This window comes from Ranitomeya imitator, chromosome 2, assembly GCF_032444005.1.
Source record: "Ranitomeya imitator isolate aRanImi1 chromosome 2, aRanImi1.pri, whole genome shotgun sequence".
NCBI classification, from domain to species: domain Eukaryota; kingdom Metazoa; phylum Chordata; class Amphibia; order Anura; family Dendrobatidae; genus Ranitomeya; species Ranitomeya imitator.
Window position 1 is genome coordinate 282,618,292 of NC_091283.1, and position 25,703 is coordinate 282,643,994.

At 45.6% G+C, this 25,703-nt stretch overlaps 1 protein-coding gene across 1 annotated transcript in view; it reads left to right on the forward strand.

Annotated features, from left to right (window-relative positions):
• Positions 1-8,033: 8,033 nt before the first annotated feature.
• LOC138663169 (oocyte zinc finger protein XlCOF22-like) overlaps positions 8,034-25,703 on the forward strand; it is a 76,985-nt gene continuing 59,315 nt past the window's right edge. The window contains exon 1 of the mRNA XM_069749316.1: positions 8,034-8,075. The gene's annotated coding sequence lies outside the window, so the exon portion shown is untranslated. The remainder of the gene's footprint in view (positions 8,076-25,703) is intronic.

Here is a 25,703-nt window from a genome sequence, read left to right on the forward strand (position 1 = left end):
GACATTATCTATATATATATAGTAATACTGTGATACTCCATACATTGTTTTTTCATATTTATATCTCTGGATATATGCAGTTTTGGTCTGATGATCCATTGATTATTGTTTTTAATATATCTGGATTACCCTCGGGATAGTTGTACATCTGCGTTTAGTCCTGTTACCTGCCTCTGTCCTCTCTTTTTGAGTTTAGGTATACCTGTAATAAGATCCAAACTTGAATAAGTTGTATATTCATATAGTAATACGCTGTACCCCCATTTGGATTCTGTTTTTATGCTTTGTTTCCTTAGTTTTTTTCATTTTTATTTTTTTCCTCCTTGTCTTACATCCGTCTTGTGGTTACCTGTTTTGCTGCGGCTGCTATGCGGCTTATTTTTCCATTTTTGGCGCCGGGACTCCGCCTCTTGTCAGTCTGTTGCTCGGTCACATGGGGCCCCATGTGTTCCGGCATCAGCTGTTCGGGTGGCGGCGTACCTGGATGCTGTGGCCGCCTTTATGGTGACGCTCTAGCGTTTCCAGCTTTTGGTGACGCTCTAGCGTTTCCGGCTTTTGTGCGCCATGTGGGTATTTGCGATCTCCCCCGGCAAATGATTTATAGTGAGTTGGTATTTTTGTTGCTATGGCGACGCTTGAGCGATACTCCAGCGACGCTTTGGCAACGCTCGACTGGTTCCGGTTTTCCGGCTCTATGTTTTGCATGTATTACCACGGCGTTATTGTTGTTATGGCGACATAGTAGCGACGCCCCACTAGTTCCGGTTTTACGCCGTTGGTGCCTTGTAATGTATTACAATGGCAATCGACTTCCGGTTTCACTTTGCGGCCTATACTTGCACTATATAAGACGGTATGTTTAGATCTTTGGCACGCCCCCTGAGGAAGGTTTCTTAACCGAAACGCGCGTCGGGGACTGCCGTGGACGGTGCGGTGACGGACGCTATACTCTGGTATGTCTCTACTTTAGTGTGTGTACGATACTGCTGTATGTATTTCATTAAACTGCTACCAGGGTAGCCAAACATGGCTGTATATATGGTCACGTCATGATATACCTTGTTTCTACTACTGACATTATACGGATACCGTCCACGTCTTTCGTTGGGCACTTGTCGTGCCGTGTTCTTACGTGTGTTCCCATTTGTTTCCATGTACCTGTTGGTCTATTTCTATGATAATAAAGTAATTTTTGATATTTTGGATATTTAAGCTGCCTATGGTGCTTTTGTTTCTTTCTAAGAATGTGAAGACTGATGCCCTGTCAAGGAGTTTTGTGCCTGACTCTCCGGGTGTTCCTGAGCCGGCGGGTATTCTCAAAGAGGGGGTAATTTTGTCTGCCATCTCCCCTGATTTGCGGCGCGTGCTGCAGAAGTTTCAGGCTGATAGACCTGACCGTTGTCCAGCGGAGAAACTGTTTGTCCCTGATAGATGGACTAGTAGAGTTATCTCTGAGGTTCATTGTTCGGTGTTGGCGGGTCATCCTGGAATCTATGGTACCAGATATTTGGTGGCTAGATCCTTTTGGTGGCCTTCTTTGTCACGGGATGTGCGTTCTTTTGTGCAGTCCTGTGGGACTTGTGCTCGGGCTAAGCCCTGCTGTTTTCGTGCCAGCGGGTTGCTTTTGCCCTTGCCGGTCCCGAAGAAGCCCTGGACGCATATTTCCATGGATTTTATTTCAGATCTCCCTGTCTCTCAAAGGATGTCGGTCATTTGGGTGGTTTGTGATCGCTTCTCTAAGATGGTCCATTTGGTACCCTTGTCTAAATTGCCTTCCTCCTCTGATTTGGTGACATTGTTTTTCCAGCATGTGGTTCGTTTGCATGGCATTCCAGAGAACATCGTCTCGGACAGAGGTTTCCAGTTTGTTTCGAGGTTTTGGCGGTCCTTTTGTGCTAAGATCGGCATTGATTTGTCTTTTTCTTCAGCTTTTCATCCTCAGACAAATGGCCAAACCGAACGAACTAATCAGACTTTGGAGACATATCTGAGATGCTTTGTTTCTGCTGATCAGGATGATTGGGTGTCCTTCTTGCCTTTGGCTGAGTTCGCCCTTAATAATCGGGCCAGCTCGGCTACTTTGGTTTTGCCTTTTTTCTGTAATTCTGGTTTCCATCCTCGTTTCTCTTCAGGGCAGGTTGAGCCTTCGGACTGTCCTGGTGTGGATAAGGTGGTGGACAGGTTGCAGCAGATTTGGACTCATGTGGTGGACAATTTGACATTGTCCCAGGAGAAGGCTCAACATTTCGCTAACCGCCGGCGCTGTGTTGGTCCCCGACTTCGTGTTGGGGATTTGGTTTGGTTGTCATCTCGTCATGTTCCTATGAAGGTTTCCTCTCCTAAGTTTAAGCCTCGTTTCATTGGTCCGTATAAGATTTCTGAAGTTCTTAATCCTGTGTCATTTCGTGTGGCCCTTCCAGCTTCTTTTGCCATCCATATTGTGTTCCATAGGTCGTTATTGCGGAGATACGTGGCGCCTATGGTTCCCTCCGTTGATCCTCCTGCCCCGGTGTTGGTCGAGGGGGAGTTGGAGTATGTGGTGGAGAAGATTTTGGATTCTCGTATTTCGAGACGGAAACTCCAGTACCTGGTCAAGTGGAAGGGTTATGGTCAGGAAGATAATTCCTGGGTTTTTGCCTCTGATGTTCATGCTGCCGATCTAGTTTGTGCCTTTCATTTGACTCGTCCTGATCGGCCTGGGGGCTCTGGTGAGGGTTCGGTGACCCCTCCTCAAAGGGGGGTACTGTTGTGAATTCTGTTATCGAACTCCCTCCTGTGGTCATGAATGGTACTGCGGCGAGTTCTGTCCATGGACTCCCTCTGGTGGCTGTGAGTGGAGCTGCTGCTTCTGAGGTTCCTTCCACAGGTGATGTAGGTTATCCTTTGGCTGGCTGCTCTATTTAACTCCACTCAGATCATTACTCCATGCCAGCTGTCAATGTTCTTGTACTGGTTCAGTTCGCTCTTGGATCTTTCTGGTGACCTGTCTACTCCAGCAGAAGCTAAGTCCCTGCTAGTCATTTATTTGTTCATTGTTTCCTCGTCCAGCTGGCTATCATGATTTTTCCTTGCTAGCTGGAAGCTCTGGGATGCAGAGTGGCACCTCCGCACCGTGAGTCGGTGCGGAGGTCTTTTTGCACACTCTGCGTGGTCTTTTTGTAGGTTTTTGTGCTGACCGCAAAGATACCTTTCCTATCCTCAGTCTGTTTAGTAAGTCTGGCCTCCCTGCTGAAACCTGTTTCATTTCTGTGTTTGTGACTTTCATCTTAACTCACAGTCAATATATGTGGGGGGCTGCCTTTTCCTTTGGGGAATTTCTCTGAGGCAAGGTAGGCTTTATTTTCTATCTTTAGGGTTAGTTAGCTCTTACGCTGTGAAGAGGCGTCTAGGTCGTGTTAGGTATGCTCCACGGCTATTTCTAGTTGTGTGATAGGATTAGGGGTTGCGGTCAGCAGAGTTTCCACTTCCCAGAGCTTGTCCTGTGTGAGTTTAACCATCAGGTCGTTCCGGGTGTTCCTAACCACCAGGTCCACAACAGATATGAATCTAATACGCTCATCTCCACCCATGCGGCGACGTCGGGCGTTAGAGTGTAGTAGATTACTACGCGGTGTATTGCGTGCCCGGTCGTATCCAGCTTTTATGGACCTGCGGCTATACCCGCGGGCCACGAATCTATTCTTTAGATCCGTGGCTTGCGACTCAAAACGGGCCTCAGTGGAGCAAATTCGCAGCACCCTGAGGAACTGTCCGACCGGGATGGCCCTAATGGTGGCCGAATAGTGAGCAGAGAAGGCATGTAGTAAAGAACTAACAGCGGTCGGCTTCCTGTAAACATCCGTCTGGATGCGCCAGTCAAAATCGACCTCCAGACGGATATCCAGGAAGTCGACCGCAACCTCACTAAATTTGTATGTGAGCCGTATGTTAAACGGATTTTCGTTAAGACTCATCATGAACTCCTCGAGCTGGTGGGCAGACCCCCCCCCCCCACAAAAACAGAATGTCATCGATATAACGGTGCCAGCACAGCACATGAGCAGCAAGCGGTGGGCCCCCGTCCCCAAAAACCTCCCTCTCCCAGGAGCCAAGGAAGAGGTTGGCACACGAGGGCGCACACGCCGCGCCCATGGCTGTGCCGCGCTTCTGGAGATAGAAAACGTCTTTAAAGACGAAGTAGTTGTGGGTGAGGATATACCCCACCAGCTCAAGGATCAGCTCACACAGAGGGCCGCCCAGGTCGGAGGCCCCCAGGAAGCGGCGGACAGCCGCCAAACCATGAGAGTGATCTATACATGTATATAAGCTCTCGACGTCAGCCGTGAAAAATATGGTGCCCTGGTCCACAAGGATGCCGTCAACCCTAGCCAGGACGTCCGTCGTGTCCTTAACAAATGATGGCAAGGTCTCCACTAATGGTTTAAGGTAGTAATCAATGAAACGACACACAGGATCACATATACCGTCGATCCCGGACACGATAGGACGCCCCGCGGGGTCGAGGGCATCCTTATGGACCTTGGGCAACAGATAGAAGGTTGGAACTCTCGGGGACCTAACCAACAAACCCTCAAGCACCTGCTTGGTAATTACATTTTCATCAAGAGCCCCAACTAGAATGTTCTGCAGTTCCCGTAGGAAGGGAGCCGTGGGATTGGAGGACAACTTGAGGTAAGTATTTGAATCTTTGAGCTGCCGGAAAACTTCCCGCTCATATTTGACACACGGCCAGAACACCACGTTCCCCCCCTTGTCCGCTTGTTTAAAAACGACATCTTTCATAGACTTTAGTTGTTGTATAGCTTGACGCTGTCTGAAGGTTAAATTATCGTATGTCCGCCGTGCCGACAATTTCTTGAAGTCCTCACCAACCAGTTTGGTAAAGACTTCTATTGCCGGGGACAGGAACAAGGGGGGAAACTTGGTTGATCTGGAATGAGTAGAAGGAGGAAAATTACTTACATCAGATGTCTGTTGTTCCTCAAGTAAATCCTCCAAATCACGAAGAGTCTCCCTCTCTATTTCACTCATCCCCACAGTCGGGTCTCTGCCAGAATGGAGTTTCTTGAGGATAAGTTTACGGGAAAATAAATGGAGGTCTTTTAGTGCTGAAAAAAAATCAAAAGAATTTGTGGGAGAAAAGGTCAAACCCTTACTGAGGACATAAACCTGGTCCTCTGAGAGAGTATGGGTAGAAAGATTGAGCACTTGTAAGTATCAGCAGATCCAACCATGTATATACTCCAGCTCCAGATAAATGGTAAAAAACTTTTTCTTTATTGATCCAACGTAATAAAAACAGGATAATCCTTACAGATGGCAGACAGAATAAGTGATTGCGCAGAGAACGGCTACGCGTTTCGACCACAATGGGTCTTACTTGTAAGCATCCCTGTGTACCCACCTGGGTGGCCCTCCCTCTGGATGCCTGGGTCTTATTATATTGTCTTGTAGCCATTCTTCTGTCACCGGATACCGGGACAGCAGAACCTCCAGGTTGGGAGGTGAAAATCGCATCCTCATCACAGGTGGATTTGTTGGAGCGGGTAGAGGTGGACCTTGACCTAGATTGGAAACCATTTCTATACCTAGTGTGAGATCGTCCAAGGGGATTCTGCCACCTATATACTCTAGAGTGTTGCTTATCTTGGATGTCACGCTGGAATTTTTTTGCTTTAGAAGCCTGTATTTCCTTGGCCCATTTCTGGAGCTCCACATCCACCTCATCTTTAATTTTTTCAAAGCATCACCTGTCATGTCCTTATGCAATATGGCCTGTAGCCCGTCAATCTCAGCTTCAATAAGGTCCAAGGATTTTTGATTCATTTGTTTCAGAAGAACCATAAACCCCTTGGAACAGGTGTTAGTAAGGTCCTCCCATTTGCCCCTGAACTCCTCATCATCAATCGGAAATGAGGGGAAAACTTGAATACGAAGTCCCCTTGGGGTGAGGTCTTTTGAGATGTACTTGGCAAGGAATTCATAATTCCACCAAATACGCGTTCTTTTGCGTAACAGATCCTTGAACCGTACGATGACCTCCTGTAACTCTCTGGTGGGTCCATCACTGCCCCCTTCAGTGCTATCGTGGAATACCTCATTTAGTTGTGCGCGCCAGGTGCGGTCACGTGCACGAAAGTCCATTATAACAACGGAAAAGACTGTGAAACACACAGAAACAGTTAATGCAAACCAGGATTCCGAATACATATCAACAAACACTAGGAATAACTGCTAGTGCATGTAATAATAACCCAGATAATATATATAATTGCTCAAAACACTAAATAGGAAAAAAGAGGAGGACCAAGAGCATATAGTAAAGCTATAAAAGGCAATTTTTATTCATACAAAAAGCTATTAAAATTTGGACATCAGCACTAGTTACAAAGCATACCACGACATACCATAAGCAGGGGGAAAAAAGACAGTGCGCACTTGCTTTATACCCTGACTAGGTCCTGGCAGTTTTGTGACTGCCTTTTCCCATGTAGTTACTTGCTGCTATGCGGTGTCTTCCCGCTTTTAGCTGCAATTGTAATCACTCCTTACATTCTTATAGGGGCGTTGAGATGTAGGGTGTTTACTGTCTTTTTTCCCCCTGCTTATGCTATATCGTGGTATACTTTGTAACTAGTACTGATGTCCAAATTTTAATAGTTTTTTGTATGAATAAAAATTGCCTTTTATAGCTTTACTATATGCTCTTGGTCCTCCTCTTTTTTCGTATAAGGGGTGAAGGGCAGGGATTGTGCACCGTGATTTTATAAATCTCTCTAAAATACAATCATGGACGCAGCCCTCCATCCTTTTAACAAAAAAAACCCACGTTGACTGAAGAGGTGGATGGTCATGTATGACCCTTAGCTGGACACAGGAAGGGTTAAATAAGCAAGATTTCGGCATTTTAGCTCCAGGTATGGAGTCGATAGCACAATCATATGCCGCCATATAATAGACGTCCGCTAACTGGTAATAATTCCCTCATGTGTGGGGTCTATTTGTCTCCAGAGAAATCACACGTTACAGTCCACACATAACATTGTGTAGAAAAGGCGGCGCGGGGTAATTGTGCCAGTAGAGAGGGCGAATAATGGCAGAAATGTGTTGTGAATTCTGTTGTCGGGCTCCCTCCTGTGATCATGAATGGTACTTCGGCTGGTTCTGTCCATGGACTTCCTCTGGTGGGTGTTTCTGAGTTTCACAGGTGACTAGGTTAATTCGTTAGCTGCTGCTCTATTTAACTCCACTTAGATCTTTGCTCTATGCCACCTGTCAATGTTCCAGTATTGGTCTAGTTCACTCCTGGATCGTTCTTGTGACCTGTCTTCCCATCAGAAGCTAAGTTCTAGCTTGTATTTCTTTGGTTTTCTATTTTTCTGTCCAGCTTGCTATTTAATTTGTTGTCTTGCTTGCTGGAAGCTCTGGGACGCAGAGGGAGCGCCTCCGCACCGTGAGTCGGTGCGGAGGGTCTTTTTGCGCCCTCTGCATGGTCTTTTTGTAGGTTTTTGTGCTGACCGCAAAGTAACCTTTCCTATCCTCGGTCTGTTCAGTAAGTCGGGCCTCACTCTGCTAAATCTATTTCATCTCTGTGTTTGTATTTTCATCTTTACTCACAGTCATTATATGTGGGGGGCTGCCTTTTCCTTTGGGGAATTTCTCTGAGGCAAGGTAGGCTTTATTTTTCTATCTTCAGGGCTAGCTAGTTTCTTAGGCTGTGCCGAGTTGCATAGGGAGCGTTAGGCGCAATCCACGGCTATTTCTAGTGTGTTTGATAGGTTTAGGGATTGCGGTCAGCAGAGTTCCCACATCCCAGAGCTCGTCCTTATTATCAGTAACTATCAGGTCATTCCGTGTGCTCTTAACCACCAGGTCCATTATTGTCCTGACCACCAGGTCATAACAAAATGTCACTGACTGAGAAGAAGTTTCCATGTAGCGTCTTCACTGTGGATATCATTCACTGAGGAGGACCCTGATCACGTGATCACTGACTCCTCCCCTCCTGTGACCTCATCACAGGTCCTGTGCGCACAGAACAGCCATATATGTGGAGTTCGGCTCTGCTGGTGGAGGTAAGTGCTGGAGATTCCCAATTACTGGGGGGACATTAACCCCTTCAGCACTGAGTCTCTTCTGGTGTTTTTGTTGCCACTTTATAAGAATCATTGCGTTTTTGTTCTGTTTCCTGTAATAGATACATACGACCCAAAAATGGAAGACAGGAAAGGAGGAAACAGATTGTTCTAATAGTACAGGGCCCCTTTCTTGGCTCCACACAGTGTAATACCCCCATTATGCCCCTGCAAGCAGGGTTCTGCCACCACAACCAGCTGCCTCAGGCACTTTACCATGGACTGGTACCACACATTCTTTCCCAACACCCCATTCCTTTTCTTGGTGTCACATCTGTTCTGGCTTTGGGGCTATGGCCTTTACAATAACAGTAAACTGCATCATCAAGGTCACCTGACTTGGTGTACCATGTAGACTAGGGTGGGGAACCTTTTTCCAGCCGGAGGCCATTTGGAAATTTCTACCATCGGTAAACCAGGGGAAGAGTCTTGAGGAGATCATTTGCATATTCCCAGTGCCTTCGGGGATAAGTGAAGAGTCTCCGCGAGCTCAAAGAACACTGGATTTTGGCCGTTAACAGCTGAAAGGAGGACATCGGTAAACCGCGCGCCAGAATTTTGGCATATTTTTTACCTCTTTGATATGCACTAAGAATATGGAAGAGGCAAGGAGCCATATGGTGAGCTTCATTTCTTGCTACATGTTCACAGAATTACCAGTGGAAAAGCTAAACGTCACATGCCAGAAATGCAAGCTTGTGTCCCTGTTGGAGGAAAAGTTGCAAAATCTAGAAGAGAGGTTAGCAACATTGAAAATCATTAAGGAAAGTGAAGAGTTCTTAGACAGAGCAGAATTATCTCTTTATGTTACAGAAAGAGAAGAAATTCCAAGTGCACCTGAAGAAACGGAGGAATGGAAGCATGTGACACAGACAAGCAGGAGGATCAAGAGGCAGTCAGCACCTATACTGCTCAGGAACCAATACCAGGCTCTCACACAGGAGAAAGACGGAGAAATACATCAAGATAAGACTTTGCCCACAAAGCACAACCTTGGATGCCCTCAGAGTCCTCTTGAATGGAGAAAGAAGAATGTTGTGAAGAAGGAACGGAGAGTTGTGGTCATGGGGGATTCCCTGTTGAGAGGAACAGAGGCTGCAATCTGCAGACCGGATATAACCCCAAGAGAAATGTGCTGCCTTCCCGATGCAAAAATTAAAGATGTGTCTGACAGGATATCAGGACTCTTCAGACCTACAGATGACCACCCATTCCTGCTAATAAATGTGGGGACAAATGACCACAAGAAAGGACCTGGAAACCATCTGCAGTGACTTTGAAAGCTTAGGAAAGAAAGTAAAAGAGCTGGGAGCACAGCTGGTCTTCTCTTCCATCCTCCCAGTGGATGGCCATGGAACAAGGAGGTGGAATAAGATTCTGCAGGTGAACAACTGGCTACGTCGATGGTGCCTTCAGCAAGGATTTGGATTTCTGGATCACGGTGTGAATATCTATATGATGGACTACTTGCTAGAGATGGGGTGCACCTTACGAAGACTGGAAACATGTATTTGGAAGTCGCCTTGCTACACTCATCAGGAGAGCTTTAAACTAGAACAATGTGGAAAGGGAAGCAAAAGGCCAGAAAAAGCCATACACCTTCCTAATACTACTGAGAACTCTGCTATTAGAAGTGGAAAGGAAGAACAAAGACAAAAAAATCTAAATAATAAAAATATTGGAGGAAGAGAAACCAATCACAAACTAAAATGTTTCTATATGAATGCACAAAGCATGGGCAACAAACAAGGAGAACGCAGGAAAAGAAATATGATATCATTGGAATTACTGAAACTTGGTGGGACGATACACATGATTGGAATACAAGGCTAGAAGGATACAACTTATTTGCAAGAAACAGACTTGATAAGCGAGGGGGAGGTGTCGCATTGTATGTTAGAAAAGCATATATCTGCACAGAGATTGAAGCTTCAGAGACTGGGAGTTCTGTGGAAAATGTTTGGGTAAGAATACAAGGACAGAACAATGGAAAGGACACGATTGTAGGCATTTACTACAGGCCGCATGTGCAAACTGAGGATATGGATGAACTCTTTATGCATCAAATGGCCAAGTTCTCCAAAAAAAATGACATAGTTGCCATGGGTGATTTCAACTATTCAGACATTTGTTGGGAATCTCTCTCAGGCAAAGCTAACAGGTCAAGCAAATTCTTATCCTCTCTTGCTGACAATTTTATCTTCCAAAAGGTAGGAGAGAAAACAAGGGGATCTGCAACCTTTGGATCTAATCCTTATAAACAGGGAGGAAATGGTTGAGGAGGTAAGGGTGGCTTGGACCCTAGGACGTAGCGACCATGCTATTTTAGAATTTTGGATAACTAGAGGAGGAAGACCTGAGAAGACTCAGACTTCAAGGTTAGATTTCAGAAAGGCAGATTTTAAGGGACTCCGAAAGATCGGAGGGATCCAATGGCTGGATATCCTTAAGGGCAAAAATGTCCAGGAAGGATAAGAAATCTTGAAAAACGAGATTCTCAAAGCACAATCGTTAACAATTCCAAAAAGAGGGAAGAATAGGAAGCATTTAAGGAAACCAGGATGGATGAACACAGAACTTAAACAAATGCTAAAAACTAAGAAAGAAATGTTTATCAAATGGAAAGAGGGAGGCATATCTAAAGAAGAATATAATGATGTCTGCAAAAACTGCAGGGCACGAATCAGATTAACTAAAGCTGACAATGAGGTAAGGCATGCAAGAGACCTCAAAAGCAATAAAAAAGGATTTTGGGGATATGTCAAAAGTAAAATAAAAGTGAAAGATGCTATAGGATTTTTACAGGATGGAAATGAAAAAATGATAAGAAAGGATGCTGAGAAGGCCAAACTTTTAAATTCCTATTTTGCATCTGTTTTCTCTCAGAAAGGAAATGTAACATCAACTGATTTTCACTGTCCTATTAAGGGAATAGAAGAATCCAGGATATCTATAAACAGAAAGATAGTGAGGAAACACTTAGCTAACATAAATGAATTCAAGTCTCCAGGTCCAGATGAATTACACCCCACAGTACTGAAGGAGATAGCAGAAGACATTTTTGAACCACTCTCCATAATCTTTGAAAATTCTTGGAGAACAGGAGAAGTACCAGAAGACTGGAGAAGAGCAAATGTTGTTCCTATCTTCAAAAAGGGGAAGAAGGTGGACCCAGGGAACTATAGGCCGGTGAGTCTGACCTCTATACCAGGAAAGATCTTTTAACAAATTATTAAACAACATGTATGTAAGGACCTGGATAAGAATTATGTGATTAAACAGAGTCAGCATGGGTTTGTAACTAATAAGTCATGTCAGACTAACTTAATTTCCTTCTATGACAGAATCACTGACTGGGTTGATCAGGGAAATGCTGTAGATATAGTAAATCTTGACTTCAGCAAAGCATTTGACAAAGTATCTCACACAATCCTTATTGAAAAAATTACTAAGTATGGAATGGACAAGGCAACTGTTAGGTGGATTCATAACTGGCTTAGTGATCGGGCCCAAAGAGTGGTCATAAATGGCTGAACATCCAGTTGGAAAAATGTTTCAAGTGGGGTACCACAGGGCTCTGTCCTGGGCCCTGTATTGTTCAACATCTTTATCAATGATTTAGATGAAGGAATTGAGGGTAAACTGATTAAATTTGCTGATGACACAAAGCTAGGAGGGATAGCTAATACTAGAGAAGAGAGAGGATTCAAAAAGATATAAATAAACTCGAGCAGTGGGCAGCAACTAACAGAATGGTTTTTAACAAGGAAAAATGCAAAGTACTACATCTGGGCAATAACAATTAAAAAAGCATATACAGAATGGGAGAAATAAGGCTAAGCAACAGCACATGTGAAAAAGACTAATTGATCACAGACTGAACATGAGTCAACAGTGTGATGTAACAGCAAAAAAGGCAAATGCAATTCTGGGATGTATTAACAGAAGCATACAGTCTAGATCACGCAAAGTCATTATTGCCCTCTACTCCTCTTTGGTCAGACCTCATCTGGAATACTGTGTCCAGTTTTGGGCACCACCTTTGAAAAAATACATTAACAAACTGGAGCAAGTTCAGAGAAGAGCGACCAGAATGGTGACCGGTATGCAAACCATGTCCTATGAGGAACGGTTACAGGATTTGGGAATGTTTAGCTTGCAAAAAAGAAGACGGAGAGGAGACTACAAATATCTCAAGGGCTGTCACATTGTAGAAGGATCATCTTTATTCTCATTTGCACAATGAAAGACTAGAAGCAATGGGATGAAACTGAATGGGAGGAGACACAGATTAGATATTAGAAAAAACTTTTTGACATTTAGGGTGATCAATGAGTGGAACAGGCTGCCACGATAGGTGGTGAGTTCACTTTCAATGGAAGTCTTCAAACATTAGTGAATCCTGCTTTGAGCAGGGGGTTGGACCAGATGACCCAGGAGGTCCCTTCCAATTCTACCATTCTATGATTCCATGATACATCATTCAGGGGCCACACAAAAATGATCACCTTGAAAATTACCCCACTATATTTAGTCAATTAATTACGGTAACTCACCCTTAATGTGACGGCTGGAGTTGCTTCTCTTTGGTGCAGCTGTGATGTTAGGTGATACTGATAATGTTGCTTCTCACAGCTGCTTTTCCATGTTTGTGTCGGCAAGGAGAGCAGTCAACTTTTTGTCATAATAAGTTTTGTAAATCATATACATCACATAGGAGACGCTGGGACTACTGCATGTACATCACCTAGGAGATGCTGAGACAGCTGTATATACACCACATAGGAGATGCTGGGACTGCTGTATATACATCACACAGGAGACACAGGGACAGCTGTATATACATCACACAGGAGATGCTAGGACTGCTGTATATACATCTCACAGTAGACACTGGGACTGCTGTATATACATCACATAGGAGAAGCTGGGACGGTTGTACATACATAACATAGGAAACTTTGAGACTGCTATATATGCATCGCAGGAGACTCTGGGGTCATGTAAATTACAGGAGGGGCTGGGAGGCATAGACATCACAGGAGATGCTGGGACATATTCATCAAAGGGGAGGCTGGAGGAATAGACATCACTGAGGGGCTATATACATCACTAGGAAGCACAGACAGCACTGGGGGTATACATGTCCCTGAGGTGGATATACATCACTGATGAGATCACATACATCACTGGGGGCTATATATATCACAGGTGGGGGGATATACAGTACTCAGGGGGTTATACAGCACTTTTGAGGTAAATGCAGCATTAGGGAATATACACATCACTTGGGTGCACATACAGCCGTGGGGGATATACAGCACTGGGGAAGAGGGATATACAGCACTGGGGAGAACAGGCATCGCCAAGGAGGCATATAGATCACTGGAGTGAGAGCTCATAGATCACTGAGGCACACAGAGCTGGAGGGGGCACAGATCACATAGGGGCACAAATATCACAGGGGATACATAGCAGGGGGCACAGGGATAACAGGGGGCACATAGATCACAGGGGGCACAAAGCTTGGAGCCACAGATATCACAGGGGTGCACATAGCTGGGGGAACAGATCACAGGGGTGCACATAGCTGGGGGCACAGATCACAGGGGGCATATGTTGGGGGGGCACAGATCACAGGGGAGCACAAAGCTGGAGGCCACAGAGGTCACAGGGGCGCATATAGCTGGAGGGCACAGAAATCACATGAGGGGCATATAGCTGAGGGGGCAGAGATCACAGGGGGACATATAGCTATGGGGCACAGAGATCAAGGGGGCACATAGTTGGGTCCACAGAGATCACAGTGGGGGACACAGATCACAGGGGCAAAAAGATCACATGGGGACACATAGCTGGGGGGCACATATTACCAGTGGAAAAGCACAGAACTGTCCAGACACAGATCCCTGGGGAGGCACAGAGATCACTCTGGACTCAGCAGCAGCTTCTCTTCCGCAGGGACAAGAGAGCATTGGGCGCTAACCCCACCCATCTTTGCACTAACCCCACCCACCCAGATGACATCATCATTCATGTGCAGGGCATTCAGCGTTCTATAATGGACACTACATGCCATGCACTTGTGGGTTAAAGGGCCGGCAGCCATCACGATACGGCTGCCGCCCGAGCATTGGGGACTGCGGGGACCTGCCCGCGGGCCACATGAAAAGTCACCACGGGCCGGTGGATCCCCACCTCTGATCTAGACTCTTGCTTCCTGAAACCCTCCCTCTTCCCATTGATTCCGCAGAGCCCAGTCTGGATGGCAGCCTTTTTGTACAAATGCAGCACAGCCATGAGGATTCTTTCTTATGACACACCTTTTTACACCCCTTTTGCAGTATATATGATACCCCTCACACAGTAAAATATTTCCACAGTACTGGCATCTCTCATACAAAAGATATTTCCACACTACGGCCATACCCCCGCACACAGCATAATGTTCCTACAGTACCACCATCCCACCACACACAGTATAATCTTCTCACAGTCACTCCATTCTCTCCACACAGTATAATGTTCCCACAGCACCACACACAGTATTTTGTTTCCATACCCACAAAATAATGTTTCCACAGGACTGGCATCCCTCTGACATCCAGCTTAATGTCCCTACAATACTGCCTTCCTCCCACTTTCTAATGATGTCACACTGCTGCCCCCTGTTAGGAGCCAGGATTCTCCAGCTGCACGGGCTAGATCCCAAGCCTTTGGCCACTGCGGATGCTGCTGAGCATAGACGTCAGTCCAATCTTCTTGCTCAGGCTGGTGCTATTCGTTTGGTTACAGCTGGCTCTTCAGCCAAGTCTATGGTAACCAGCGGTAGGCATCAACGAGCAATCGCTCTGGAGACTAAGACCAGAAATCACCCTACTGAGCATGCTCATGATGTGGCAATGTCTCATTGGTGGTCGGTCATCAGCTGCTCTGATGATGTGGCAGCTCCGGATTGGTCCACGGGCAAGGTCATATCTGACTGGACGTGAGCTTTACGTATAAAAGGCTAGTATCAACCTCTTTCTATGTGTGAATGAGACATTGCAACAGTGTGGTTCTTGTCAGCATGTGCTTAGGGTTGGCGGTAAGCTGTTAGAATTCCGGCACCTCCGGAGAGGAGTTTGTTTGGATTCAGGGCTGGCATCTAGCCATTAGAATTCCAGCTCCTATGGAGAGGAGTTGGTTGAATGCTGTTGCTGACTGTGTGACCACTGTTTGCTACTTACCCCATTAGTGGGCTTCCATCCACTGTGAGGTTAACAGGGATCGCATCTAGCATCATATCTGCTTCATTACTGTGTGCAAGTGACACAGCTCTATTTCAGAGTATCTACTTCGTTACTGTGTGCGAGTGACACACCTCTATAGCAGAGCATCTATTCTGTTTGCGAGCGACACAGTTTTATGTGCTGTTCAATGAGTGACGTGTAAGGGTATGTGCACACGCTGCGGAATACTCTGCGGATTTTTTCCAGATTGATTTTGGTAAATCCGCAGGTAAACCGCACTGCGGAATTACAGCGAATTTACCACGATTATCTAGCGGATTTCACCTGCGGTTTTACAGCTGCGGATTCCTATTTTGGAGCAGGTGTAAACCGCTGCGGAATCCGCACAAAGCATGTGTGAGTCGCCTGTCAGGGCTGTGGGGTACTCGATACCGGGTCCGGTGTTCACAGGGGGATGTCACGGTGGCGACCCGGTCTGTGGCCCTGGGCGCCCATGTAAAAGGGGAAAGTCTTAAAGGGATTTGATGAATAAAGTCTATTGTTCGCTACGCCATCTGTGGTGTTCGGTCAGTGGGGACCGTCGCTGCATTAAAAGGTCCTCCAAAGTGATGGTATGGCAGCTAGATGGTATAACTTCCCACAGGTGAAGTATATCCCCAGGGCTCCCGGTGTGTAGATGGAAGATGGTGAATGGTGCAGTAAAGAACGAGGACACAGGTTTGCAGTCTCTTTACTTGGTTTACTTCAGGCAGCCACAGTCCAGGGTACCCTGTCACAGGGTAGGCAGGGTCCGGCCGGCTTGGAAGCGAATCCAGAGTTCCACTTTACCAGGTGGAGATGAAAGTCTTCCTCTAGCGCGGTGGTGTTGTAGTCCCTTACTGCCTATGGATTCAGATAAGGTCCTCACTCTTCTTCTCTGTCCCCCATATAGGATAGGACAATACCTGCATGACAGGTAACTCGAGCCTTTTTACAGGGACTCTAGCACGCCCCGGGCTCTATGTGTTACTGTGTCACAAGTGTGTGTGGTGGACAGGTAACTTGCAGTTCAGCTGTCCTGCCGATCTCTGCTGTAAGTCGTAGAGTCCCTTACAACCTCGGTGGTCCGGCTACCTGCAATCAGCGCTTCAGAAGGAGGCAGCCTGCTCATAGCTGGTCTCCCCTGATATCACGCTCCTGTGCTTCGCTCTCCTTTACACTCACTGAACAATGTTCTGTCCTTCTGTACGTCTCTTTTCAGGAGCTGTAGCAACTGCAGCTACACGGCTCTTTCAGACCTTCTGACACTCTATGTCGGTCTGCCCTCTTCTGTCTCTCTGACAACCTAAACTCTCTTTCCCTCCAAACCACAATATGCATATGGGAGTCACCTAGTAAATAGGATCAAAAGCTCCCCCTTGTGGCCTGGAGTGTGAACATATTGTGTGTTTGGTGGTTACCTGATGAGAGTTATCCTTCATCGCTTCCAAACGTAACATCTCTCTCCCCGTGAGGAGATGCTATCTTTCCACAGTGTCAGTGAATCAAGTTGTTTGCTAATATGCTAATGACATATTGAACTAGCTTTTTGAAACAATGAGCCCCTTTGACATCCTCCCCCCCTGACCTGTCAATGAGGAGAGGGACTTTTAAAATATCAGGGAGGTTAGACATGAGAGCAGATTGTGTGTGGAATAGTAATGGATAGTCCGGCTCTTTTTGGTGATCCAGCTCTCATGGCTCCGCTCACCCAAAAGAGCCGGCTCTTTTGGCTCACAAGATTGCTCTTTTTGGATCCTAAATGGATGCCCACTGAATGTGTGTTCAGGCGCCCGAAACTATGCCCATCTACCGCAGAAACTGGAGTTTTGCTCAGGTGGGCGGGGTTAAGCCTGCCGAAGTCCGGGATTTTATGCCCAGTGAGAGACATTCAGGGATTTTAGTGGCTCTCACTGGCGTGCCGGCTCTCATCGTTCACAGCAGGGAGCCGGCTCTTCATGAACAACACATCACTAGTGTGGAACTATGATGTGAACACAGCACCTCAGAGAGAAAGTAGAGTATATGGACTACGTTATCCTCTGTCTGCTGGATTGTTGCACTCTAACCTCCCAGGGCTTTTATCCTATTACTGAACTGCATTCTGGTTCTGGACTATCTTATCCTTTGTGTAGTGGATTGTATATAGACCTTTCATATTTTTGCCTAAATAAAGGACTTGGGATTGTTTACTCTTCTCTTGCTCTGTTGATTGTGTGATATCGGAGAAGGACCCCGTGACAACTGCTGGCGGTGGTGGGACAGAGCGTAACCAAATTGAGAACCACACACAGAGTGAGTACAGAAATTGGACTGTATCCAGTTTACAGGAGAGAGTCAGAGACCTGGGCCTGAACTACCAGGAACTGACTAAAGAGGCCTTAATTGTTCTACTGGTGGGTGCTAGCCAGATCACCTACTCCCATATGTCTGACGGAATAAGCACAGAAGACGAGGACCCCACCCCAAAAAACCAGTGGTTGGTGTGGTACGACGAAGAAGTGGCGGTTCTGGGTCCAGGTGTCTCTCAGGAGTATAAGGAGGAGGCTGCTCGCCGAGCACAGCGGAGACAAAAGCGATGGAGGTCGAAATAGGGAGTAATGCAATGTAAAGTGTAAACCCCACAATCTGGGATCCTGTACGGATCACCTGGACAGACTTTAAAGGGAACCTGTCACCTGAATTTGGCGGGACTGGTTTTGGGTCATATGGGTGGAGTTTTCGGGTGTTTGATTCACCCTTTCCTTACCCGCTGGCTGCATGCTGGCCGCAATATTGGATTGAAGTTCATTCTCTGTCCTCCGTAGTACACGCCTGCGCGAGGCAATCTTGTGGAGAGTTATAGTGGTGTTTCTTCCATTTTTCAGTATCATCTGATGGTATGCTGTTTACATATGTGCTGGAATATACAATTCCTGGCCCACATGTGGGATAGGTTCTGGGTTATAGCTTTATTATACAGTGCTGTGCAAATTAATTGGAACAAAGTATTTTTTAAGTAAAATCGTAAGTTGGTTACCAGTCAGTGATTCAAACCAGTTTTAATATATAATAAATAAATCTTGGTCAACTAGCCAGTGGAAAAAGGTAATTTTAAGAATCAGTATGTAACAGTGCATTATATTTTATTATTAAATATTCAAAAATATGTGTTTTTTGCTTTGTCCCAATTAATTTGCACAGCGCTGTAAGCTTATTTGCTCCTTAGGTTATGTCACATGTGTGACTTTTTAGGCTATGTCCACACGTTTTGGATTTTTCACTATAAAAACACGATAAAACTGTAAAAACCACATCCATTAAGCATCCTATAGTTAGAATGCAATCCGCAATTTTTGTGCACATGTTGCGTTTTTTTCCGCAAAAAAAAGCATTGCGGAAAAAAAAGCAGCATGTTCATTAATTTTGCAGCTTTTTCGCGTTTTTCCCTCTATATTATTCAAGTGGGGAAGCTCCAGAAAAAAAATGGGAAAAATCCGCAAAAAAAGTGCAAAAAACGCGAGAAAATGCGTGCGGATTTCCTGCGGAAAAAGTCCGTTTTTTGTCAGGAAATTTCTGCAAACATTCCTGAGGTATCTTCTTTACCATCTGCTTATAGTGAATTTTCAGACATTTGTGAGAAGATGGCAGACCAGCTTCCTCCTCACAGACCGTATGATTATCCCATTGAGCTACTTCCGGGGGCCGCTATTCCATTTAAGAATGTCTACCCACTAGCAGCTCCAGAGCTGCAGGCTTTAAAGGAATACATCAATGAGAATTTGGGTAATGGTTTTATTTGCCCCTCCTCATCACCGGCAGGAGCACCCATCTTTTCCGTTAAGAAGAAGGATGGAACTCTTAGACCATGTATTGACTATCGGGAGCTCAATAAGGTGACCATTTGGAATCGCTATCCGTTACCGTTGATTCCTGAACTGCTGGAAAGAGTGCGACAGGCTAAGATCTTCTCCAAGTAGGATCTTCGAGGAGCCTCTAATTTAATTGGGATTCGCTCTGGAGATGAATGGAAAACTGCACTTAGATGTCGGTATGGGCATTTCGAATATCTGGTGATGACTTTCGATCTCTGTAATTCTCCGGCAACCTTCCAACATCTGGCTAATGATATTTTCAGAGATCAATTGGACCATTTTATTGTGATCTATCTGGACGATATTTAAATTTTTTCTGATTCTTTGCAGGAACACCAGGAGCATGTTAAAACTGTCCTGAGGTGTCTGAAAGAGAATCATCTCCACATTAAGCCCGAGAAATGCAAATTCCATTGCAATGAGATTCATTTTCTGGGGTATGTCATCTTACCACAGGGGCTTAACATGGAGGCAAGTAAGATACAGGCTATTCTTTTTTTTTAACCATTCAATTTTTATTGAGAAAACAGAGTACAATTAAAATGCAACATGGGAAGGAAAAAGGGGGAGGAAGGGGGAGGGGAAGAGGCAGACATAAATGTAAATATCCACGATCAAGAATGAAACAAAAAAAAATTACAATACATGGTCGCATACATAGCTATGATATCAAACAATTGAGTCAGCTGGCAGAAGATGGGGGATGGTGGTCAGGCGAGGAAATAAAGGGTGAGGAGACCCAAGGGTCCCACCACGTAAGGACCTTATTCTTTTTTGCAAGACAGTCCGCAGTAATCGACTCATAACTAAAGTGCAGATTAATTTTGGATATCAATTCAGGTCTGGAGGGAATATTAGAAGATTTCCAATGCTTTGCAATACATTGTCGGGCCGCCGCAAGAATATTAGAAATAATGGGTTGAAGGGAAGATGGGAAGTCCAAGAGAGATATACCCAATATTGCTAAAGGGCCAGTTAGGTTGATAGGAAGATGGGTCACCTCTGAAAGAATCGCTTCAACCTGACGCCAAAATATTTGCACACTAGGGCAACTCCACCATACATGAGCCAGCGAACCAGAAACACCACAATTTTTCCAGCATAATGGGGAAGAGGAGGGATAAAATTTAGCTAATTTAACAGGAGTGAAGTACCATAGGAGCTGAATTTTTTTGCTTTGTTCGAGGTGACCAAGAGACGAAGAGAATTTGGAAGGATGCAGCATAGCCATGCTCCAATCCTCCGGGGAAGCCTCGAATGCAAGGGCACCCTCCCAAGTGGACATAAATGGGAGTCTCTCAGAGAAATCATGGGAGAGGAGGGATTTATAAATGATGGAAATGCCATGATCAATCCACGTGTTTGGTCTGAAAAATCTGTGGATTGGGGTCTCCATACCCAGGGGGGACACGGCCACACCGAAGGAGTTACAATGTTTAAGGAGGCTACAAATTTGGAAATACTGAAAAAAAGCCCTAGGAGGCAAGTTATAGCGAGCAGTGAGGTCCGCAAATGATCTCAGGCCCGACTCATTATAGAGATCATTCACTCGGTGTATTCCGCAGTCCCACCAGGCAGAGAGAGACAAACCATCTATTGCATATTCTAATGCTTGAATAGAGACGTAGTCAAATATAAAAGGGAGGTAAGTAGGGCAGAGACTTGTCCAGACCTTAGTGGCGGAGCAAATTGTTTTAAGAGGGGAGCTCCGACTGGGCGGCTGGAGCAAACAGATCTCCAGCAAAAGTTTGAGGGAACCCCTAGGGGCAAAGCACGACTCAATATGGAACCACTGGAGGGAGGAGTTCCCCTCCCACCAAATCTTAAGGGGGTCTAGGAGAGCAGCTTTGTGGTAAAGGTGGATATTAGGGGCACCAAGACCTCCCCTGGCATATGGGAGAGACATTAGAGAGCGTTTTATTCTATGTGGCTTGTTATTCCAAATAAAACGGTCAATAATTGCTTGAAAAGCAGAGAGGTACTTAGAGGGGATAGCGAAGGGGAGGCATCTAAAAAGATATATAAGTTTAGGGAGAATTAACATCTTAGACGTTTGTATCCTAGCCATCCAGGATAGATGAGAGCTGTTGTGAATTCTGTGGCTGAATTCACTCCTGTGGTCACAAGTGGTACTGCAGCTTCTGAGCTTCTTCCCTCAGGTGTTCTGGTGAGCTCGTTAACTGCTTCGTTACTTAACTCCGCCTGATGCTGCTATCCCTGCTCCTTGTCAATGTTCCAGTGTTGGATCTGAGCTTCTACTGCTTGTTCCTGTGTCCTGCTGCTCTGTATAGCTAAGTGCTTTTTTGCTATTTTGTTGCTTTTTTTCTGTCCAGCTTGTCTTTTGTTTTGCTGGTAGCTCTGAGAAGCAAAGGGTGTACCGCCGTGCCGTTAGTTCGGCACGGTGGGTCTTTTTTGCCCCCTTTGCGTGGTTTTTGCTTTAGGGTTTTTTGTAGACTGCAAAGTTCGCTTTACTATCCTCGCTCTGTCTAAGATTATCGGGCCCCACTTTGCTGAATCTATTTCATCCCTACGTTTTGTCTTTTCATCTTACTCACAGTCATTATATGTGGGGGGCTGCCTTTTCCTTTGGGGTATTTCTCTGGGGGCAAGTCAGGCCTATTTTTCTATCTTCAGGCTAGCTAGTTTCTTAGGCTGTGCCGAGTTGCATAGGTAGTTGCTAGGCGCAATCCACAGCCGCTTTTAGTTGTGTTTAGGATAGGTAGGTGTGCAGTCTACAGAGTTTCCACGTCTCAGAGCTCGTTCTTTGTTTTTGGGTATTTGTCAGATCACTGTGTGCGCTCTGATTGCTAGGCACACTGTGTCTCTGGATTGCCTTCATTACACCTTTCATTAGCAGACATAACAGTACAAGGAGCCAACTAATGATTCTCAATAGAGGGAAAGAAAAAGTTCTGACATCATTTTTTTTTTTTTTTTCTCTGCTCTGTGTTCATTTTTTTTTTTCCCCTAGACATTTGGGTGATTCTGGACACAGGTGTGGACATGGATATTCAGGGTCTGTGCTCTTCAATGGATAATCTCGTTTTAAATGTACAGAAGATTCAAGATGCTATTGATCGGAAATCTATGTTAGAACCAAGAATTCCTATTCCTGATTTGTTTTTTGGAGATAGAACAAAGTTTCTAAGTTTCAAAAATAATTGTAAGCTATTTCTGGCCTTGAAACCTCATTCTTCTGGTAATCCTATTCAACAGGTTTTGATTATTATTTCTTTTTTGCGCGGCGACCCTCAAGACTGGGCATTTTCTCTTGCGCCAAGGAGACCCTGCATTGAGTAGTGTCGATGCGTTTTTCCTGGCGCTCGGATTGCTGTACGATGAGCCTAATTCAGTGGATCAGGCTGAGAGAAATTTGCTGGCTTTGTGCCAGGGTCAGGATGATATAGAAGTATATTGTCAGAAATTTAGGAAATGGTCAGTACTCACTCAGTGGAATGAATCTGCGCTGGCAGCTTTGTTCAGAAAGGGTCTCTCTGAGGCTCTTAAGGATGTCATGGTGGGTTTTCCTATGCCTGCTGGTTTGAGTGAGTCTTTGTCTTTGGCCATTCAAATCGGTCGACGCTTGCGCGAGCGTAAATCTGTGCACCATTTGGCGGTATTGCCTGAGGTTAAACCTGAGCCTATGCAGTGCGATAGGACTATGACCAGAGTTGAACGGCAGGAATACAGACGTCTGAATGGGCTGTGTTTCTACTGTGGTGATTCCACTCATGCTATTTCTGATTGTCCTAAGCGCACTAAGCGGTCCGCTAGGTCTGCCGTCATTGGTACTGTACAGTCCAAATTCCTTCTGTCCATTACCTTGATATGCTCTTTGTCGTCGTTTTCTGTCATGGCGTTTGTGGATTCAGGCGCTGCCCTGAATCTGATGGATTTGGATTATGCTAAACGTTGTGGGTTTTTCTTGGAGCCTTTGCGGTGTCCTATTCCATTGAGAGGAATTGATGCTACACCTTTGGCCAAGAATAAACCTCAGTACTGGGCCCAGCTTACCATGTGCATGGCTCCTGCACATCAGGAAGTTATTCGCTTTCTGGTGCTACATAATCTGCATGATGTGGTCGTGTTGGGGTTGCCATGGCTACAAACCCATAATCCAGTATTGGATTGGAATTCCATGTCGGTATCCAGCTGGGGTTGTCAGGGGGTACATGGTGATGTTCCATTTCTGTCAATTTCGTCATCCACCCCTTCTGAGGTCCCAGAGTTCTTGTCTGATTATCAGGATGTATTTGAAGAGCCCAAGTCCGATGCCCTACCTCCGCATAGGGATTGTGATTGTGCTATCAATTTGATTCCTGGTAGTAAATTCCCTAAAGGTCGATTATTTAATTTATCCGTGCCCGAATACGCCGCTATGCGCAGTTATGTGAAGGAATCACTGGAGAAGGGACATATTCGCCCATCATCATCACCACTGGGAGCAGGGTTCTTCTTTGTAGCCAAGAAGGATGGTTCGCTGAGACCGTGTATTGATTACCGCCTTCTTAATAAGATCACTGTTAAATTTCAGTATCCCTTGCCATTGTTATCTGACTTGTTTGCTCGGATTAAGGGGGCTAGTTGGTTCACTAAGATAGATCTTCGTGGTGCGTATAATCTGGTGAGAATCAGGCAAGGAGATGAATGGAAAACTGCATTCAATACGCCCGAGGGTCATTTTGAGTATCTAGTGATGCCGTTCGGACTTGCCAATGCTCCATCTGTGTTTCAGTCTTTTATGCATGACATCTTCCGTGAGTATCTGGATAAATTCCTGATTGTTTACTTGGATGACATTTTGATCTTCTCAGATGATTGGGAGTCTCATGTGAAGCAGGTCAGAATGGTTTTTCAGGTCCTGCGTGCTAATTCTTTGTTTGTGAAGGGATCTAAGTGTCTCTTCGGTGTGCAGAAAGTTTCATTTTTGGGGTTCATCTTTACCCCTTCTACTATCGAGATGGATCCTGTTAAGGTCCAAGCCATCCAGGATTGGATTCAGCCGACATCTCTGAAAAGTCTGCAAAAGTTCCTGGGCTTTGCTAATTTTTATCGTCGCTTCATCTGTAATTTTTCTAGCATTGCCAAACCATTGACCGATTTGACCAAGAAGGGTGCTGATTTGGTTAATTGGTCTTCTGCTGCTGTGGAAGCTTTTCAGGAATTGAAGCGTCGTTTTTGTTCTGTCCCTGTGTTGTGTCAGCCAGATGTTTCTCTTCCGTTCCAGGTCGAGGTTGATGCTTCTGAGATTGGAGCAGGGGCGGTTTTGTCACAGAGAGGTTCTGATTGCTCAGTGATGAAACCATGTGCTTTCTTTTCCAGGAAGTTTTCGCCCGCTGAGCGTAATTATGATGTGGGCAACCGAGAGTTGCTGGCCATGAAGTGGGCATTCGAGGAATGGCGCCATTGGCTTGAAGGAGCTAAGCATCGCGTGGTGGTATTGACTGATCATAAGAACTTGACTTATCTCGAGTCTGCCAAGCGCTTGAATCCTAGACAGGCCCGTTGGTCGTTATTTTTTGCCCGCTTCGACTTTGTGATTTCGTACCTTCCGGGCTCTAAAAATGTGAAGGCGGATGCTCTGTCTAGGAGTTTTGTGCCCGACTCTCCGGGTTTATCTGAGCCAGCGGGTATCCTCAAGGAAGGAGTCATTGTGTCTGCCATCTCCCCTGATTTGCGGCGGGTGCTGCAAAAATTTCAGGCGAATAAACCTGATCGTTGTCCAGCGGAGAAACTGTTCGTCCCTGATAGGTGGACTAATAAACTTATCTCTGAACTTCATTGTTCGGTGTTGGCTGGTCATCCTGGAATCTTTGGTACCAGAGAGTTAGTGGCTAGATCCTTCTGGTGGCCATCTCTGTCACGGGATGTACGTACTTTTGTGCAGTCCTGTGGGATTTGTGCTAGGGCTAAGCCCTGCTGTTCTCGTGCCAGTGGGTTGCTTTTGCCCTTGCCGGTCCCAAAGAGGCCTTGGACACATATTTCGATGGATTTCATTTCTGACCTTCCCGTTTCTCAAAAGATGTCAGTCATTTGGGTGGTCTGTGATCGCTTTTCTAAAATGGTCCATCTGGTGCCCTTGGCTAAATTGCCTTCCTCCTCTGATTTGGTACCTTTGTTCTTTCAGCATGTGGTTCGGTTGCATGGCATTCCTGAGAATATTGTTTCTGACAGAGGTTCCCAGTTTGTTTCAAGGTTTTGGCGAGCCTTTTGTGGTAGGATGGGCATTGACCTATCCTTTTCCTCGGCTTTCCATCCTCAAACTAATGGCCAGACCGAACGAACCAATCAGACCTTGGAAACATATCTGAGATGTTTTGTTTCTGCTGACCAGGATGATTGGGTGTCCTTTTTGCCGTTGGCTGAGTTCGCCCTTAATAATCGGGCCAGCTCGGCTACCTTGGTTTCTCCATTTTTTTGCAATTCTGGGTTCCATCCTCGTTTCTCTTCAGGACAGGTTGAGT